The sequence below is a fragment of the Chelonia mydas genome, chromosome 1 (genome assembly GCF_015237465.2).
Source record: "Chelonia mydas isolate rCheMyd1 chromosome 1, rCheMyd1.pri.v2, whole genome shotgun sequence".
Taxonomy (NCBI): domain Eukaryota; kingdom Metazoa; phylum Chordata; order Testudines; family Cheloniidae; genus Chelonia; species Chelonia mydas.
Window position 1 is genome coordinate 17,250,155 of NC_057849.1, and position 20,987 is coordinate 17,271,141.

A 20,987-nucleotide genomic window follows, 5' to 3' on the forward strand; every position below is an offset into this window, starting at 1 on the left:
TGGTGAAACACTGGAATGCGTTACCTAGGGAGGTGGTAGAATCTCCTTCCTTACAGGTTTTTAAGGTCAGGCTTGACAAAGCCCTGGCTGGGATGATTTAACTGGGACTTGGTCCTGCTTTGAGCAGGGGGTTGGACTAGATGACCTTCTGGGGTCCCTTCCAACCCTGATATTCTATGATTCTATGATTCTATGAACCAAGAGGTGAAATGACTTGCCCAAGGTCACGGGCAGAGCTAGGCCTAGAACCCAGGCCTCAAAATTCCTAGTAGAAGGCACGACCTACTAGTTCACACTTTCTCCCATCTTAGAGCTCATTGCATGTGGGCATGAAGCATTACTTAGGCCTGTGTTTTCAAAAAGGGCCTCAATTCTTGGGTGTGCCACTTTAGACACCTTGAACCTGAGACCCCACAGCTCCCACTGACTTGCTGGAGTTGTGCGTGTTCAGAACCTGTGAAGATCAGGCCTTAGGCAGCTCAAACGGAGGTTCCCTGAAAGCGAGGCAACCAAAGCTAAAGGTCACAACTGAGAGTTCTGGCTAGCAGCCCCTACGTTCTAGGGCTCTGTGTTAGTGTGATGATGTAGCACTCGGCTCCATCACAGCCAACAGCACATGGCCAGGACAAGGAAACAGAGATGCAAGTGCAGCAGATCCTACAAACGTGCTCAGATCACTATCTGCTCCCTTGTAATAAGATCGGATCAGGTGCCCTAGTTCCCTGCTGCGTTGTAATTTATGGTTTGACTTAAAACAAACAAATAACCTAATCCAATAGCACATGATGGGCCCAAGGCATGGATGACACAGCTGAGGACACTGCAGCTCTAGAGCCAGAAATGGAGCACATGCTTAAGTGTCATTGACTTCAAAGTTCAATGCTTTGCTGAACTGGGGCCAAAGTTATTTGTTCCAAAGTCCCAAAATAATTTACATTCTACCAGAAGCACTACTAATTCCAAAAGGGGAGAGCGCATATGCAATTGGGGTGTGCACTGTGGGTAATTAAATTACATTTGTCACCTAGATACCACGCCAATGAGCATATTAGAAATGCAGACAGGCATTATTATAGCATATAATTTGTATATTGCACCATGTTATTACAGCAGTGCCTGAAAACCCCAATCAGGGATCAAGGCCCCATTGTGCTTGGTGCTGTATAGAGAAGGGCATGGAACCAGAAAGAGAGCGAGGGAGGGAAAAGCTACAGACCCTCCCCAAGGAGCTTACCATCTAGGTGAGATGGATACCACTGCAGCGTAATTCTGGGAGAAGGTTCTAACCAAACATGGAATCCAGCTCTGAATACTCCCAAGGGCAACTCTTTAACAAAGGTGCCAGAGAACGTATGTGAGTGAGACCTCGGTAGGGACTTTTGGCTTTTGTGCCAAATTTCAATGGCATTTCTGTGCTCTGATTTCACTCCCTGTGCCTACGTGGACCATGAGCTTTTCATGATGCCAAGTTGCGGCATCTTCGTCATGGAGCTTGACAGTCAGTGAATACCGAAAAGGAATCCATTCAGTTCTGCTGGATGGGAAAAGCCAGCTAGAGATTTGCAAATAGATAGGGAGCCTCATGAGTTAAGAGTGTGATTTTTCCCCACAAGACATTGGATTTTTCAAATGAATGGAGTGCTGGAGAAAGTGACGGCACTGGGGAGTGGAGTCCTCTGCATAGAGAGCAGATACAGCATGGGTATCAGCACAATACATGCTTCCGCCACAATGCACTGCATTCACTCAATCAGCCACCACAACAATGCAATTCATCCAGGAATGGCATCAAGGCTTTATCAGAAGCCCTCTGGTTGTTTCTTACCTATACAGTGCCTCAATTCTGCCCTGGAGTGACCACCTTTAGAGTGAGGCAGTTTGTCTCAATCTCTGTTCAATCTTGGGGCTTCTTCATGGACCCTGCCTGTGTGGCTGCCAGTTAATTCCAGCCGCAGTGGGGGTTGTATAACATGTGTCCCCTTGGAACTACACTAAGCCCACTGATTCCTTTCACCCAGCCTGGTGGGTGGAGCCATGGGCTAGACCCAGTGACTTAAAGAGCTTCATACATCCCACAGCAGTCCCAGCACGGTTTCAGTTAGCGTGGCTTTCACATAGTAATGCCGTGTATTCGGTTGCTCCATGTTGAGTAAGAAGGGCCAGAAATGGTGAAATCACTGCCCTACATCAGCAGAACTTGGTGGTGTTTGAAGGCACAGGAATTCCACTGCTGCTCAGGCGAGAAGCAGAAGGAGCTCCCGTGTTCACCAAGTAAGCACCTCAATGCTCTACTGGGGCCCATTCATTGCTTCTTGCCTATGCAGGCATTGAAGTTCTCAAGCTGGGGAAAAGGGCTTTGGATAAGATGCATAAGGGAAGGAATGATCCCACCCAAACAAGTGAGACAGAGCCCCAAACGGAGAGGGAGGAATGATGCATTGGAAAGGCTGTACACTACTTTCAAATTGCAGTGAGGATTTAGGAAGGTAAACTGGAGGCCTGGGATTTGGCTAGGTCACGAGAGTCAACACCCCTATTCTGATCATGAGACTGTCGACAGCTAGAAGTGATCAGAACTTTGGTTTATCGTCTCTTCCGTACGACAGTTCCTCCAGCAGCGTGTCCCCTAGAGGTATTGGTCTGGTACCGAATCACTCAACTGCTTTGCTTGCGCTAGGTGGAAGGATAAGGCCAGGTAACCATCCTCTCCCCTTGCCCCTTCTAACATTTGCCTTGGGCCAGTCTCCTGCCTCTTGGTCCAAATTTAGCATCACCATATGGCTACAACAAATATTTCTGCTCTTTGTTTTTCCTGATCCCTGGGGCCTTGTGGGTCAGCTTTGCCCATCAAGGGTCTCTTGCTCCTGGCCGCTCAGGGGATGTCTACACTGCAGCAGAAAGAAAAAAAGCCACAGGCAGACACTCAGAGCCCAGGTCTACGGACTAAGGCTCATGCTATGGCACTAGAAATGGCAATGTAGATGCCGAGACCCGGGCTCAGAAACTTTCCCCTTCTCTGGGTTTCAAAGCCCAAGCTCCAGCCTGAGCGGGAACATCTTCACTGCTATTTTTAGAGCCGTAGCGTGAGCCCAGCACTGCAAACCCAGGCTCGGAGGCTTGCTGCCCTGGGTTTATTTTTTTAAATGTAGACGTACCCTCAGCAGCTGTATGCCCCAATGGCAGCAGCAATGCATACAGGTTCATGCATAAGTTAAAGCAGAGATGGGCAAACTATGGGCCGTGGGACTGTCCTGCCCGGCACCTCAGCTCCCAGCCAGGGAGGCGAGCCCCCGGCCCCTCCCCTACTGTCCCCCCTCCCCTGCAGCCTCAGCTCGCCTCACCGCCAGCGCTCTGAGCGGTGTGGCTGGCTCCGGCCGGGCGGCGGGGCTGCGAGCTCCTGCCGCTCTGAGCAGCATGGTAAGGGGCAGGGGGTCCCAGGGGCAGTCAGGGAACAGGGGGCAGCCCTGGACAAGTGAGGAGGAGGCAAGAGATAGAGGCAGCCCTGGACAAGTGAGGCTCCCTTTGTAATTGCTGTGCAAAGAAAAGTTTGGCCACCCTCACTATATATGACATATATCAAGTTAGGAGGGCGGAATCTGTCTGTGCATATTTTAAATCCATTCCACATGCAAATACTCAGCCTGCCAAATACAGCTCACATCTGCAGGGTCGTGTATTTTTGTGCTGGGGGCTGGACAGTCCATGCACCAGCCCCATGCCACGAAGAAAGGTCGTGGGAAAAAGCATAAGGCATTGGCACGCAGCAGCTCCACAGCCTGTCGGCTCAGCATCCCGGCGTACTACAATCGTGAATGCAGCAGAATGGGGCGGGGGGGGGTGGAGAGGGGGGAAGAAACTGTGTGTGAGAGAAAGAAAATGGAGATGAGAGAGAGTCTGTGTTTGCTTCTCATTTAAAAGCACAACATCCAGCTCTGCTCTCCCTGTGTCCTGCCCTTTCCCGGTGGTGCTGGAGCAGAGAGGACTCCACTCAGCCTTCTGGTCCAGCGAGTCAAGAGACATGTGGGTGTGGTTGGGAAACGAGTGGGTGGAGGCTCTGAAAGCTGTGAGAATTCAAAGGTGTTTCAAAGCATCAGGGTTCAGACTGTGCTATTACAGGGCCTCCCGCCCACGAGAGCCCGGCTTTGCTTCCTACCTGTTCATCCAAAAACCTGAGACTTCCCACCAACACTTGGGAGAATTTTCTACTGGAAAATAATTTCCTCCCCTGCTTTTCAAATCTATGTAAATAGATCTCCTTGTCCTCCCCCTTCCCCCTTCCCAAAACCCAAGCTCTCAGCTATGCTTTACAAAACTCAGCATCCATATACTACAGGGACACATGTTTTTGTGCTCATTTGAACTAAACCTCCTCCACAAATTTCCCTTTTGCCAAATGTTTCTGGGTAGGAACTTTGGAAAAATAAACTCCCCCAGCTCAGCTGGGAAAGGGAAGGCGTCAGGAGTGATCCGGAGAGCTGACAAGCTCTGCCTTCCCTTTTGGAAGTGCCTTTAAATCCCCTCCGAAATGTGTGCTGACTTCTGTGGGGCATTTACTGGAAACAAGGGTCTATTGTATCCAGTCGATATTTAAAAGGCTTCTCTGCAGCTTGACATGGGAGAATATAAATCAAGGCTTAAAAGACTTCGGTGGCTTCCTCTTTTCCTGCCTAGGAAGGGGGAGCAGCACCCCTTTTATCTTCTAAGGCAGTGGTGTCAGCTTGCATCATTGTGCCAGCATTATTACCAGTAGTCATGAGACGCACAGATTGACAGCTCTGGAAACACAAGCAGCCTCCGTTTACCCACAGAGTAGGTACAGCTAGGGCTCCGTATCTGTCACGGAGGTCGTGGAAGTCACAGGTTCCATGGCTTTCTGCAACCTCCGTGACTTCTGCAGCGCCCTGTGTGGCTGACCCCAGGGCCAGCTGCTCAGGTGGCCCGGGGGACAGCCATACTGGCCACTCCTAGAGTGGCTCTGCAGCCAGATGCTTGGGCAGCCCTGGGGCCAGCCACTGGCCTCAGGGATCACCCGAGCAGCGACCAATGCAGCTGGCCCCAAGGATCCCCTGAGCAGGAGTCCCAGGGCGTCTGGAGCAGCGGCGGGTGGGCAGTCCCAGGGGGCGGCTGGAGCAGCCACTGCTTGGCGGCCCCAGTAGCTGGTGCCGCTGCCCCCACCCAGGCAGCAGCCCCTTGGCCCTCCTGAGCAGCAGGCCCCCCTTTGATATCCCCCAGGAGCGGCCCCACCCGCTAAGATTTAGTTAGGGGTATTTATGGTATAAGTCATGGACAGGTCACGGGGCCATGAATTTTTCTTTATTGCCCGTGACCTGTCCATGACTTTTACAAAAAGTACCCATGATTAAGTTGTAGCCATTGGTATAGCACAGGCAGGAGTGCATACTTGCCCAGTGGGTTTCAGCCATGCCCTAGGAGTTGTTAGGGCTAGAGTGTGCATCTCCTGAGGGAATTATGGTCAACTCAGGTAATGCACCCCAGCATGGAAAAAACTCATCTGCTCCATACTCACAATAAGCTATTGAGGTCCACCCTGTAGTTATATTCCGGTTATGGGCACACACCAATTCCTTGTAGGCACCAGGGGTGAAGTGTGTCTTGAGAAGACATTTGGAAGAGGAGAGACTGGTGACCTTATTAGTTCACGGAAGCCTCAACATCAGGGGAAGCATGGGAGAAAGCCCAAGGCTGCTATAGTTGGCTAGCAAGTGGGGAGAGGGCTGCACACTAAGAGACAGGAAAGGATATATAGGGGTAGGCAGAGCTAGGACAGCTTGGGTGGGGCAAGTAAGAATGGTTGCACCTGGAGGGTCAGGATTGTCCAACAGTTAAGGCCCTATTTTAGGATGTAGGAGACCTGGGATCAAGTCCCTTCTCTACCACTACCTTCCTGTGTGACTTTGGGCAACTCATTTGGTTGCTGTGCCACAGTTATCCCATCTGTAAAATAGGGATAATTATGCTGTACTCTGGTAATACTACTAATGGTAACAGACTCTGTGGCTCCTGGATGAAATTTGCTATGTACCTGCTAATTAATAACAATGAATATATAACACTACAGATCCTGAAAGGATACATCTTAAATAAATAAGCAAACAGCAGCAGCAGCAGGAGAATAGACATTGAATCAAAAACACTGATTAATAAGTTGAGGTCCAAGCTAGATGATCTAATGAGCACTTCTCAAAATGTACGAATATCTCACTCAGATATCCTCACCCAGGAAGCATGAAAGTGTTTGTAACACATGGAAATCGAAGAGGTGCTGCCATTTTAGGAATCAGAGTAATTTGTTAGGTAATTAGAAGTAATTCAGAATTGTCCTGATGCACCAGCTCACCAGGTCTCAGCTGACCATCAGAAACAACAAGAGTTCGTTTTTTGCTTTTAACTTAAAACACAGAAGGCGAAATTCACCCCTGTGCATTGAGTCAGCTCGAGGCTTAGACGCCACTTACATCCCACTTATGTTCTGAAAATAAGGCTGACGTGAGACCAAGAGGTGAATTTCATCCAGACAGCACAGGCTGGGGAATTATAAATTTCCCCCTCCACACATACCCCACGAAGCTTAACATTTGAGACCCGTCACTTGGAAAGGAAAGCACAATGCATATTAATCACACCCACAAAACAGTGGAGCCAGGGTTAGAACCTCAAGCATATATTGATTAAACATATTTCCAGCTTGCAAGTCTGCAAAGCAGGCACTCCTAATGTCAAAAAAAAATCCTTAAAGGCCATCTCAGTGACTCTGAGTTGTCTGCTCCGTTATTCCTTTCTATCCTCCAGTTCAGAATTCAGGACGACGTGTACGTTTTGCGCTAATTAACTATTGACTGGGGATTTCACTTAGGAGCACGTAAAGCCTTTTCTACATTCAGTGCTGTCTGTGTTTGTGTTCATTCCTCTTTACTGATGGATTCTTTCCATTATATTTGTGCGTCTTCTGCCATTGAACAAAAATAGTTACCGCAACAATAAAACAAGCCCCACCTTAGCCTTGTGTCATGTTGGATACCTGTGAAGCTGCCACCTAGCCTGAATTCCCTGGGCCAGTCTTGAATTTCCGGGGGTTGTCTGGAGAACATTTAGAGCTGGCCTTCTCTCCCTGCTGCACATCCCATGCAATCCCCATGTATGTTGTAAGTCAGGGTGGATTTGGCCCACTAGCAGGATGAAATCAGAAATGGCAATTTATTTGGCACAGCCCAGTGACATTGCATCAATACGGAGGACATTTGTTATTACAGTATTTCCACAGTATTGTAGGAGGACATGGTGATTTCTATGGAGAATTACGCAAAAAACAACATGAAATGAAGTCCCTACTCTGGGGAACTTGATGCACACATAGATCCAATATATGTCATTGTTGTGTGGCCACTATAGCTGGCAGGGAGTCTGGAGCACATGGGTTTTGGGAAAAGATTTTAAGAGACAGGCATGCAGCAATTCTCCAAAAAGGGCCATATTTTTGGCGTTTAAGGTATCCATGCTACATACTCCCACATCATATATCATTTGAAAGCTAATTTTATGTATGTTTAGATGAAATCTGATGTGGAGCTGTTGAGATGAAACAATAGCACCAGAAATGCAAGTGTCACATTTTGCACAGTTCCAGGAACACTGCAACAGGACTAGGGGAGCAGGTTTTACTGTTTAAGTTAATTTCAACACCTTAATGTGGCGTTTACTGGTCAAAGCTACCAACCAACGATATAGTAACAGATTTTTATTAGTTTTGCATGGGCCACTTTTTTTTTTTTTTTTCCAGAAATGATGAAGCTGTTTTAGCATGTGGCAAAAAATGGCAAATATCAGCATTTTGCAATATTAGCACGAAGTGTTTTCACATTGCAAATTCTTAATTATCAAGGTATCTCACAAGCGATTCTAATAGTTTTCTATATTTTCAGTTGATATTTGCTGACCAGGTCAGTCTCACACTGAAGGTTGCATGCCCATAGTTTATAGTGTATGTGAATTCCTTCTCCATTTGTAAGCTTTTGTACATACAATGTAACATTAGTTGGGGACTGGTCCTGCTTTGAGCAGGGGGTTGGACTAGATGACCTCCTGAGGTCCCTTCCAACCCTGATAGTCTACGACTGATCTAGTCTGCCTGGTAGGTTTTAATTTGTAATGGTCTATGCATGCAGTACTAGCCTTTGAAATATTTTAGAAACTAGCTTTTTAATTCAGTTACACACAGGTCAATATTAGTGTTAAAGATGACAATACACTGCTTCATATTAGGTTTCAATCAAAGTGCTTTCTAAAAAATGGCAATTTTGATACTAACCTACAGGTCTAACAAGTCTATATATTGCACTAAATGAAAAATGGTGATAGTGATGCTAACAATATACTTTGGGAATTTTACCCTCTACAGAGAAGTTCCAGTGCATGAAGACACAGAGGATGTAAAGCTTACATCAAAGAGAAAAAGACTTTCCACAAACTCTGAAAAATGGATTATTTGTAAAAAAAAAATCAAAAATCAAAAGAATGGAAAATTATCAAAAGCCACCACTGCTAGAGAGAACTCTGTGATTCTGTCAGCAGACACAATGAGTGATTAATTGAATTGGTGGCGACTGGATGAGTTTTTTCATTTAGATGATGTGCTACCCGTGCTCTATAAAAGGGGTTGCTTTCAGAAATACACAGGCAAGTCAAATTTGGCATGTCAGAGTTGTACTGAACCCAGGAAAGAAAACAGGTTCTGAATCTGATCAGAGTCCATCATGCAGACCTGCATCTATAGCCAAAGACTCGGAGGGCAAAAGTGGGATTGTAGGACTGACCAGAAATAAACCAACCCTTGTCTGATGGACCCTCACAAGACGTGGCCTGAGTGAATATGCAAAAGTTATGAGAGAAATAGGTGGCTTAACAAGAAGTAGTGGAGATAAAAGTCCACAGACAAGTTTTTGCCTCTATATGGACAAAGGACGAAGAACATGTTACAGCTCTTGCCTGCCATGTCATCAACAATAAAGCAAACCCATCTGACTCAAGCACCAGAGGTACTTGTCAACATATCTACTGGACTGCATGTAACATCAGATTTACAAGAGTCTCCACTGAAAATAGCAGATGTTGGTGGAGAACAATGGAGAGATCTGTGAGAGGTGCCTTTGATTCTGAAGAGACACACAACTTCTTCAGCCCAGTGAAGAAATCCAGCATCAAAACATTTGCTCTCATGGCCAAGAAGGCCCAATTTAAGTTTGTCCAGGGAGGGACAATCCCAGCAGCTATCCATCCAGAAACTGTTTTCCACAGACCCCCGTCCTTAGCAAGATGCAGAGATGATGTTTCAATGGCAACTGTTCTTAGTCACCCAAGAGGACCTGCACCTCTGTCCCTCTTCCATGCTGATTGAACAATGAGAAGAACAGACAAAGCTGAATTGGGGGGGGATCAGCTGGAAGATCAAGAATCCATGAGCTAAGGGCATGCAACAAAGAAACCACCCTGTACATCAGAGATGCCACGGCCATCACACAAATGAAGGCTGGTGACAAATTCCACATATTCAGTGGATTGGTTGCTAAGTACTTGAGGCAGGTCCTAAAAGCTAATTCTGTAACTGAAGTCTTTGATGGATATGACAACAGTAACTGTGAAAACTGCAGAGAGACAGCGCTGGAAAGGATCTAAGGTTGGATGCAAGAAATACCAGGTGGTTGATGGACACCCTTTATCTCCACGGAAAAAGAGTTTCTAACTGTGGCATCCAATACGTAGTCACTTGTAAAAAATATATGGTTCAAAATGCACCTGAGTAAAGGAGCGTACCCAACACAAACTCTCCTTGCTGGAGGCTTTCTCAGTTGCGAAGTAGCAAACTCCATCATCGTTAGAGGCATTGAAGAAACCCAAGACTAGTATAGTACTCAAGAGGAAGCTATACAAGGAGGCTTCTGCATGCTGTGTGTGCCAATACGGCTTTTGAGTTGCTTGGTATCAAAGTAACCATAGTGATTAGGTCACTTGATACAGATGTTTGGGTCCTTGCTGATCACTTACTTTCCAATAATGGAACACACAAATAACACGTGGATTGAAACAGGCAACAATAGCAGCACCAACAAGCATTGCTTCATACCCATGCATACAATTTGTGACGCATTCACTCCTGACTTCTGCAACATACTTCTTGCTGTCTACCTGTTAACAGGATGTGTTTCTGGCCATCCTGATTTGGTATTGGGGAGAAATCCGTGTTAATGTCAAAACAAAGGGAGCTTACTGCTCCAGAGAGCTTGCCAAATTGGAGAGAGTGATGGACAAGCTGCAGTTTCTGCAGCTAGGAAGTTAGTAGCAGTGCTGTATGACCAGAGTGAGAAAGAAAAGGAGACCACAGAAACCTAAATTGCTTGCACCTCAATCTAGCCATAAAAAAGGACAAGTCACTGGCCAAATTCCCACCAAATGAGGACAGTTTTGAAGAGGAGGGTAAAATAGTCATCTTGGTAAACAAGGATTTGGAGGTCTTTGCATATAGGTAAACCAGATATTGGATCACAATAGCAACACGGATGATGGAAAAATGTGGATGATGAACAACTTCCTGTATTCCTCAAGGGCCCAATCACATCTGAGTTCTACAAGACCTTATTAGTGCCTGTACCAGTAGGGTCACTGCACAGTCCAACTATGTGTCTAGTCAGAACAATCTTCCCTGCACAGAACTGTGTACATGCCAAGACAAAGACGACTGTGGTAACCCAGGCACTCTTGACAGAGATCATAAGGAAGAACAAAATGATAATGATGTTGACTCAAAATGTCACCAGTGTTACATTTCAATCATACATGTACAAATTTATTATTAGATTTTATTTTACCCTTTGGATTGTTAGGATGCTTTGAGATCAGAAAGAAATCCAAACTGATGTCTTGAAATAATACATGGAGTCATTAAACTAACAGAAACTAATGCAAATATTTCAAAGTGGTCATTTTAATGTGTTGATGGTGTAATTGTTTATCTCTGTTTCTAGGGTAACATCACCACTTGACAGCTCCACATCGTACTTCAACTTAAAGTAGATATAATACGCTTTCAAATGATGTATGATGTGCCTATGTGTAGCAACGGTATGTTAAAGTGACTGAGTCAGTGTCTGCCTAAGAAGGAAAGCTTTTTCCTTTCCCAGAGAAAGGATGACCAATGTTAAAGGCAGAGACACAACAATCAAGTCCCCAGGACTTTAGCCCAAAATTAACAAGAGTTCCTAATTAAACAGTGAGGCTCTTGATTTCGTTTGTTAATATTGCTGTTATAGGACCAGATGCTGCGCCTGCTTCTATACTCACATCAAGCCCAAAAGATTTCCACGGATGGGTGGCAGATAGGTGACAGATCCCACACTAGGTGACTGCATCCGCATGCAACACGGAGATGGCCTTCTCAGCTATTATTTTGTACAGCAACCTGGGGGTAGGAAGGAAATGGATTCAGGACCCCAGGACAGTTGCTCAGCAGGGGTGTAAGTTTGTGAAGCTCCAGTGAATTCAATGGCGCTAAGCCAGTTTATAGCAGCTGAGGATCCAGCCCTCCCCCTTCTCCACAGCTGGAGATTGTTCTGATCCAACAGGTTATATGTACCAATGAGCATTGCAAAGTTTAGATCTGAATCCTCCTAGAGTAGGTGCATGTTTGTGTTTGGGATCTATCTCCAGACTTAACTGGTTTCACTAGGACAGAAAGGATGGGCCTCGTTGTGTCACTGTTATAGCCATTTCAGTTGCTGGATTTGTCCTCCAGAGTCAGGAATGCGACTGAAATTCAGCTTAACTTAATGACTATGAACCTCACTGAGTTCTGTAGAATGTTTACTGCATCTGCTACACCCTGGAGCCAGGCGCAGGACTGGAACATCTGCTCTCAGAAAGCCTCACTGCACAAAAAGATTCCAGGCAGTGCACGTTGAATAAAGGTCCATTAAGCCCCATTACTCATATCTATACGCTCACCGGGCATTTCTGAAGAATGCTGACTGACTGACTGCAGAGTCCCAGCCAGTAATAATGTTGGGCATCTATATAGCTCTTTCAATCGTAGGATCTCACCCTGCTCCAGCATTTTACATATTGGGACAGCAAAAAAGAAAGCACTTAAATGACTTTCCTGGAGTCATACACTGAGCACATGCCAGTAGGAACACAACCAAGGTCTCCGAACTCTGTCACAAAGTTGCTGATTTCTTAAAGGTGTGACAGCCGAGGTGGGCCTTGGTGAGAGGGTAAGAGATACAAGCAGAAGTTAGGGGGAGCTTCAAACTAGAGAGAACAGGAGTACTTGTGGCACCTTAGAGACTAACAAATTTATTTGAGCATAAGCTTTTGTGAGCTACAGAAAGCTTATGCTCTAATAAATTTGTTAGTCTCTAAGGTGCCACAAGTACTCCTTTTCTTTTTGCGAATACGGATTAACATGGCTGCTACTCTGAAACTAGAGAGAGAGACCTGAACCACAACCCTGTTTCCAGACACCCTGAATTTAGGGAAATTCAAACCTGGATCTGAATGTCGTGCTAGATGAGCATCTCTTTAACTGTATAAGCCACTCACAGTAAAAGACAGGCATGACTATAATTAAAGTATTACATCAATGGACCAAAGCCCAATGTCTTTGCCAGTCTTTTACCTGGCCCTTGTTAGGCACCTCAGAAATACCAAATTGCAAAACTCTCATTGACTTCAGTGGGAGCTCTGCCTGAGTAAGTCCTTCAATACCTGGCCTTATATTAGCAGAACGCTAGAGAAGCACAAGAAAAACAACCAATGTTTGTTTTGTTTTAAGATGATCACAGAGAAGTCAACCAAGGATAATCCCTGTGGGACTTGCTACTGTTGGAATAATTGTGTCTACATTCCACCGCGAGACTGGGTGTGGGTGGCATCTTGAGCTACCGCAGAGGAGACAGGGCAGACTTTGTTTGCATTGGCAAAAAAAAAAAGAAAAAAAAAAAAAAGATTTTCTTTCACAGAACTAAAAAAAAACAAAACAAAAACAAACAGCCCCCCACCCCCAACCCTCCCTTATAGCCAGAAGATGTAATAGTTTACCAAAGCTCACAAGGCCTAGAAAACAAAACAGATAGATCCAAATGGCAGGAAAAATGCTGCTCAGAGCGGAGCAGATAACTGAAAGTTAGGAAAAGTGGAAGGTATTCTTTGTTCCTGTACTTCTATTACTAACATGGATCTTTGGAATACAGACGTAATGGCAAAGGAGGGGTGGAGAACAACTTCAGTATCATGGTGAATACTGGGAGGGGTGTCAGACGGAGAAGCCATTCGGAGTGGAAGGATGGTTTTGTGGGTAAGGCACTAGAGAAAGCCTTAGCAAATGTGGATTCAGTTCCCAGGTCTGGCACAGACTGAGGCCAGGTCTCTGCTACAGACTTATAATCGGTATAAATATGTCACTCAGGGGCATGAAAAATCCACACCCCTGAGCGATGCAGTTAAACTGACCTAGCCCCCCGTGTAGGCAACACTAGGGAGAGCTCCTCCCGCCAACATAGCTGCCGCCTCTCAGGGGAGGTGGATAACTGTGCTGACCGGAGAAGCTCTCCGATGGGAGTAGTAGTGTCTTCATTAAAGCGCGGCACCAGTGCAGCTGCACCACCTTAGGGCATGGCTACACTCGCAGATGTAGAGCGCTGGGAGTTAAACCAGCCCTCGGAGACAGCAGCAGGGAAAGCGCTGTCGTGTGTTGACACTGTCAGCTGCAAGCGCACTGGCGTGGCCACATTAGCAGCTCTTGCAACGCCACAGAGAGCAGTGCATTGTGGTAGCTATCCCAGTGTGCAAGTAGCTGCAGCGTGCTTTTCAAATGGGGGGGTGGGGTGGGTGGAGTGTGACAGGGAGTGTGTTGTGTGTATGTGGGGGGAGAGACAGTGTGTTTTGGGGGGCAGAGAGTGTGTCAGCATGCTGTCTTGTAAGTTCAGACAGCAGCAGGGGGAAACCCCAACATGAGCCTCACTCCCCCCACACACACGCCTGCCTCGGTAGCAGCAGCATTCCACAGTAATGGTTGCTTTGTCCCGGAGCAGACAAGCAGCCGGCTGTCAGAAACGGAGCTTTGAAAGGGGATATCCGCATGCCTGCAGCCAAGTTCAAAACAATGACCAGAGTGGCCACTTGACTTCAGGGGATTATGGGACATTTCCGGAGGCCAATCACAGCGCAGTAATGCAACACATTGTCCACACCGACACCCGGGTGTTTCAGCCAGGGCGCGGCGAGCTCTATGTTTCTCGTGGAGGTGGATTACCAGGGGCGTGCCAGCCGCAGAGTCCAGGCGCTCTTTGTGCCTTGCCAGTGTGGACGGGTCGGGAGTTAGGGCACCCGGGGCTGATTTAATGCGCTCTAACTTGCAAGTGTAGCCAAGGCCTTAGTGTTGTGACCCTGGGTTAGTCGTTTAAGATGTAAAATGTGGATAATAACCCTTTTGCCTGTCTGGATTGTAAAAAAGTCTCTGGGCAGCAGCTGTTTCTGGCTAAGCAGATGCACAGTCAGGCACTGATTTAGGTCGGGGTCTCTACGTGACAATGCAGTGTAAGTAACAGAACTGTTAAACGCCATTCCGTGCTACGAGCACAACATACCCTGCAGTGAATTAGTGTGGAGACCAGTAAAACAACTACACTTCCTAGACCCCAGCAGGTAAAATACAATAATCTTCTGACCTTGAACCTCTTAGCAGTGTGTTTTTTTTCACACCAGGAAATCTGGATTCCTGATTACAAGAGTCTGAAAGCTAAAACTAGGACATGAACCATACAGAAGACGAGAAATGGAAGGCCAAGCACATTAAAAAACCCCAAGGAAACAAAATGGAAGACAGCCTACACAGAATGAGAATTAGCCCTGGTCTACACTACAAGGTTAGGTCGAATTTAGCCACGTTAGGTCAATTTTAAAATGAATGCATCTACACAACCCCGTTCCGTCGACCTAAAGGGCTCTTAAAATCGACTTCTGTACTCCTCTCCGGCGAGGGGAGTAGCACTAAAATTGACCTTGCTGGGTCGAATTTGGGGAGGTGCAGACGCAATTCGACTGTATTGGCCTCCGGGAGCTATCCCAGAGCACTCCAATGTGACCACTCTGGACAGCGCTTTGAACTCCGATGCACTAGCCAGGTACATAGGAAAAGCCCCGGGAAATTTTGAATTTCATTTCCTATTTGGTCACCGTGGCGAGCTCAACAGCACAGGTGACCATGCAGTCCCCCCAGAATCGCAAACGAGCTCCAGCATGGATCGAAAGGGAGACACTGGATCTGACTCTGTATGGGGAGAAGAATCTGTGCAGGCCGAACTCTGATCAAAAGGAAGAAATGCTAATATATATGCCAAAAATTGCACAGGGCATGGTGGAGAGAGGCTACAACAGGGACACACAGCAGTGTCACCTGAAAGTTAAGGAGCTCAGGCAAGCCTACCAAAAGACAAAGGAGGCAAATGATCGCTCCGGGTCAGAGCCCCATATATGCCACTTCTATGATCAGCTGCATGGCATTCTAGGGGGGCACCCTACCACTACCCCACCATTGTCTGTGGACACCTGCAAGGGGGGAGTCTCACACAACAGGGAGGAGGAATTTGTGGATGAAGAGGAGGAGGAAGAGGAGAATGCGCAGCACGCAAGCGGTGAATCCATTCTCCCCGGCAGCCAGGACCTTTTCTTCACCCTGGAGCCAATACCCTCCCAAGGCGGGATCCCTGACCCTGAAGCCAGAGAAGGCAGCTCTGGCGAGTGCACATTTGTAACTACAGTACAGGGATTAAACGTAATAGTGTTTAATGTTTGATTTGCCCTGAAGAATTGGGATGCATACGCAGCCAGTGCAGCTACTGGAAAAGTCGGTTAACGTGTCTGGGGATGGAGCAGGAATCCTCCAGGGACATCTCCATGAAGCTCTCCTGGAGGTACTCTGAAAGCCTTTGCAGAAGGTTTCTGGCAAGGGCTGCCTTATTTCATCCTCCAAAGTAGGACATTTTACTACGCCAAGCCAGTAGCAAGTAGTCTGGAATCATTGCAGCACAAAGCATGGCAGCGAATGGTCCTGGGTTTTGGTCGCATTCAAGCAACAGTCGGTCTTTATCTTTCTGTGTTAGCCTCAAGAGAGTGATATCATTCATGGTCACCTGGTTGAAATAGGGGAATTTTTGTAAGGGAACAGTAAAAGGACACTGTTCATGCTGGGTTGTTTGCGCTTGGCTAAAAGGGACTATCCCCACAGAATAGCCATGTGGCACGGGGAGGGGTGAAGGGATCATCCCAGAGAATAGCCACATGGTGGGGTGGGGGGAGGTGTGTGCTGCACATCCAACAGAAAACCGCAGCCCCTCCTTTTAAATATGAAACCCAACCGGCATTGCTTGCTATGCGAAAAGAAGGCTCTGCAGTTTGAAACCATTCCCACATGTTATGAAGGCATAAGAAGCCAACCCCGTGTACGAAAAGGCTTACCATGGCTTCCTGGAAACCGAATTCTGTTGCCCAGCCATGTGTGATGTGTCACTGGCAGGCGCTCAATATAAAAGGCAAAATGTGACCTTGTACCTAAAGCACATGTGCTGTCTGCTGTGAATTGCTTGATTCACTGTGAAAGAGTCTCCCTTTTGTTCTCAGAAATGTATCATCTTAAATTTTAATCTCCCTTTTTATCTCCCCCTGGTGCAAACTCCTATGTTCCTCCCTGAGGTTATCTCCATCCCTGAGGTTATCGCAGATTAGAAGGAGAAAAAAATGCACTCGCGATGGACATGTTTTCTGAGCTCATGCAGTCCTCCAGCACTGACAGGGCACAGCTTAATGCATGGAGGCATTCAGAGGCAGAGGCTAGGAAAGCATTAAGTGAGCACAAACAGCAGAGGCAGGAGGTGATGCTGAGGCTAATGGGGGAGCAAACAGACATGATGAAGGATCTGTTGGAGCTGCAGGAAACCCAACAAGAGCACAGACCCCTGCTGCATCCATTGTATAACTGCCTGCCCTCCTCCCCAAGTTCCATATCCTCCTCACCCAGACACCGAAGAACGCAGGGTCGGGGGAGGCTCCAGGCACTCAGCCACTCCACTCCAGAGGATGGCCCAAGCAACAGAAGGCTGTCATTCAAACAGTTTTGACTTGTAGTGTGGCTACAATAAGCAGTGTCGCCTTGTCCTTCCCCCCTTCTGAGGCGATTTGCCTCAACCTCCCACCCCACCATAAACGTCTCCCCCTTACTCTCACAGATATTATGGAACACACAGCAAGCAGCAATAATAATGGGAATGTTGGTTGTGCTGAGGTCTAACCTAGTCAGCAAATAGCACCAGCGACCTTCTAAATGTCCAAAGGCACATTCTACCACCATTCTGCACTTGCTCAGCCTATAGCTGAACTTCTCCTTACTACTGTCCAGGCTGCCTGTGTACAGCTTCATGAGCCATGGGAGCAAGGGGTAGGCTGGGTCCCCAAGGACAACTATTGGCATTTCAACATCCCCAATGGTAATTTTCTGGTCTGGCAAGTAAGTCCTTCTTGCAACTGCTCGAACAGCCCAGTGTTCCTAAAGATGCGAGCGTCATGCACTTTTCTCGGCCATCCCACGTTGATGTTGGTGAAACGTCCCTTGTGATCTACCAGTGCTTGCAGCACCATTGAGAAGTACCCTTGCGGTTTACATACTGGTTGGCAAGGTGGTCCGGTGCCAAGATAGGGATATGTGTTCCGTCTATTGCCCCACCACAGTTTGGGAAATGTGCAGGTCATAGTGGATGGCTTTGCTGCAATGGGGTTCCCTGAGTCACTACCCTTGATAACAGAACGTCAGTGATTGCATTGGCTACTTGAATCGCAGCACTCCCCACAGTAGACTTGCCCACTCCAAATTGATTCCTGACTGACCGGTAGCAGTCGGGCGTTGCAAGCTTCCACAGGGCTATCGCCACTCGCTTCTCAACTGTCACGGCAGTTCTCATCTTGGTATTCCTGCACTTCAGGGCGGGGAAAGCAACTCACAAAGTTCAAGGAAAGTGGCCTTATGCATGCGAAAGTTTCGCAGCCACTGTGAATCATCCCATACCTGCAACACTATGCTGTCCCACCAGTCTGTGCTTGTTTGCCAGGTCCAGAATTGGCGTTCCACTGTATCAACCAGCGCCACTGCCGCCATGATGTCCCAATTGCCACAGCCCGTACTTTCAGGAACATCTGTGTCCATGTCCTCATCACAATCATCCTCGTGCTGGCATCTCTTAGCCCGGTTCTGCACATACTCCAGGACGACATGTGTGGTGTCTACAATGCTCACAACAGCTGCGGTGAGCTGAACGGGCTCCATGCTTGCTGTGGTATGGCTGGGTACTTATCACCTCAGGATGGGATGCAGAGATAAAGTTTCTTGACACCTTAAATGACTGCTTCATGGAGCAGCTAGTCCTGGAACTCACAAGAGTAGAGGCAATTCTTGATTTAGTCCGAAGTGGAACACAGGATGAGGTCCAAGAGGTGAATATAGCTGGACCGCTTGGTAACAGGGACCATGTTAAATTTAATTATATTATCTTGGTGGCGGGGAAAACACCACAGCAGACCAACACTGTATCATTTCATTTCAGAAAGGAGAACTATACAAAAATGAGGAAGTTAAACAGAAATTAAAAAGGTACAACACCAAAAGTAAAATCCCTGCAAGCTGCATGGAAACTTTTTAAAGACACCACAATAGAGACTCAACTTAAATGTATACCCCAAATTAAAAAACATAGTAAGAGAATAAAAAAAGAGCCACCATGGCGAAACAACAAAGTAAAAGAAGCAATGAGAGGCAAAAAGGCATCCTTTAAAAAGTGGAAGTTAAATCCTAGTGAGGAAAATAGAAAGGAGCATAAACTCTGGCAAACAAAATGTAAAAATATAATGAGGAAGGCCAAAAAAGAATTTGAAAAACAGCTAGCCAAAGACTCAAAAAGTAATATCTATTTTTTTTTTAAATACATCAGAAGGAGGAAGCCTGCTAAATAACCAGTGAGCCCATTGGACGACCGAGATGCTAAAGGAGCACTCAAGGATGATAAGGGCATTGCAGAGAAACTAAATGAATTTACAGTTGAGGATGTGAGGGAGATTCCCAAACCTGAGCCATTCTTTTTTAGGTGACAAATCTGAGGAACTGTCCCAGATAGAGGTGTCATTAGAGAAGGTTTTGGAACTAATAAGCTAAACAGTAATAAGTCACCAGGACTAGATGATATTCACCCAAGAGTTCTGAAGGCTCTCAACTGTGAAATTGCAGGACTACTAACTGTAGTCTGTAATATATCATTTAAATCAGCTTCTGTACCAAATGACTGGAGGAAGCTAACGTGATGCCAATTTTTAAAAAGGGCTCCAGAGGTGACCCCGACAATTACAGGCAGGTGTCCTCACTGGTGAACAAGGAACCGTCTACAAAATGACGTGGCTTATCAGCGGTAAACAGCAGACACCAACAAACACTCTCATCAGGGACAAACAAGGCCACCTGCTAATAACTGGAAAACAACAAGAAATGCACAGGACAGAGCATTTCAAAGAATTGCTGAACAGGGAACCTCCTAAAGAGGAAGCAAACATCCAGGAGCCAGAAGATCTTGATATCAATACAGACATCCCAACTAAGGAAGAGATCATTCAAGCCATCAAATCCTTAAAAAATGGGAAAGCTCCTGGCAAGGATAACTTGAATGCAGAATTGTCCAAGGTAAATCCTGAGTTAGCAGCATCTATCCTGGCCCCTCTATATACATCAGTCTGGGAAAGGGAAAAAGTGCCAGATGAGTGGACCAATGGGGTTATAGTGAAGATAGCAAAGAAAGGAACTCTCAGTGATTGTAACAACTGGTGCGGTATCACACTTTTATCTGTGCCAAGCAACACACTGTGTAAGATCATAGTCCAGTGTATATCAGAGGCAGTTGATAGAGTTCTCAGAAAAGAGCAAGCCGGTTTTCAGACAGGTGTGGATGCACAGACCAGATCTTCACTCTACGAAACATAATAGAACAATGCTTAAAATGCAGTGGCAACTCTACATAAATTTCATAGACTTCGAGAAGGCTTTTGATAGCATTCACAGGACCAGCGTATGGCGCATTCTGCGGGCATATGGAATCCCTCTGCATATAATCATCATCATCAAAAGCTTCTATTTCAACTTTACATGCAGTGTTGATCACAGTGAGCTCAGTTTTGAAGACAAAACAGGAGTACATCAGGGGTGTGTCATGTCTGCAATCCTCTTCAACATTGCCATCAACTGGGTAATGCAGCATACAACAGAAGACATGCCAAGAGGCATTAAATGGACACCCTTCTAATCCCTTGAAGACCTGGACTTCAGAAAGACTTTGACAAGCTCCCCAAAGGCTCTTAAGCAAAGTAAGCTGTCATGGGATAAGAGGGAAGGTCCTCTTATGGACTGGTAACTGGTTAAAAGATAGGAAACAAAGGGTAGGAATAAATGGTCAGTGTTCAGAATGGAGAGAGGTAAATAGTGGTGTCCCCCAGGAGTCTGTACTGGGACCAGTCCTATTCAACCTATTCCTAAATGATCTGGAAAAAGGAGTCAACAGTGAGGTGGCAAAATTTGCAGATGATACAAAACTACACAAGATACTTAAGTCCCAGGCAGACTGCGAAGAGCTACAAAAGGATCTCTCAAAACTGGGTGACTGGGCAACAAAATGGCAGATGAAATTCAATGTTATAAATGCAAAGTAATGCACACTGGAAAACATAATCCCAACTATACATATAAAATGATGGGGTCTAAATTAACTGTTACCACCCAAGAAAGAGATCTTGGAGTCACTGTGGAGAGTTCTTTGAAAACATCCACTCAATGTGCAGTAACAATCAAAAAAGCAAACAGAATGTTGGGAATCATTAAGAAAGGGCTAGATAAG

General features: G+C 46.4%; 1 protein-coding gene across 2 annotated transcripts in view; it reads right to left on the minus strand.

Annotated features, from left to right (window-relative positions):
- Window positions 1-20,987, minus strand: part of GAB2 (GRB2 associated binding protein 2) — a 193,225-nt gene that overhangs the window by 150,299 nt on the left and 21,939 nt on the right. Inside the window, exon 2 of one of the 2 annotated variants that reach the window (XM_043528162.1) lies at window positions 11,353-11,470. The exons of the other annotated variant lie outside the window; for it this stretch is intronic. The gene's annotated coding sequence lies outside the window, so the exon portion shown is untranslated. The remainder of the gene's footprint in view (window positions 1-11,352; window positions 11,471-20,987) is intronic. 2 annotated transcript variants of the gene reach the window in all.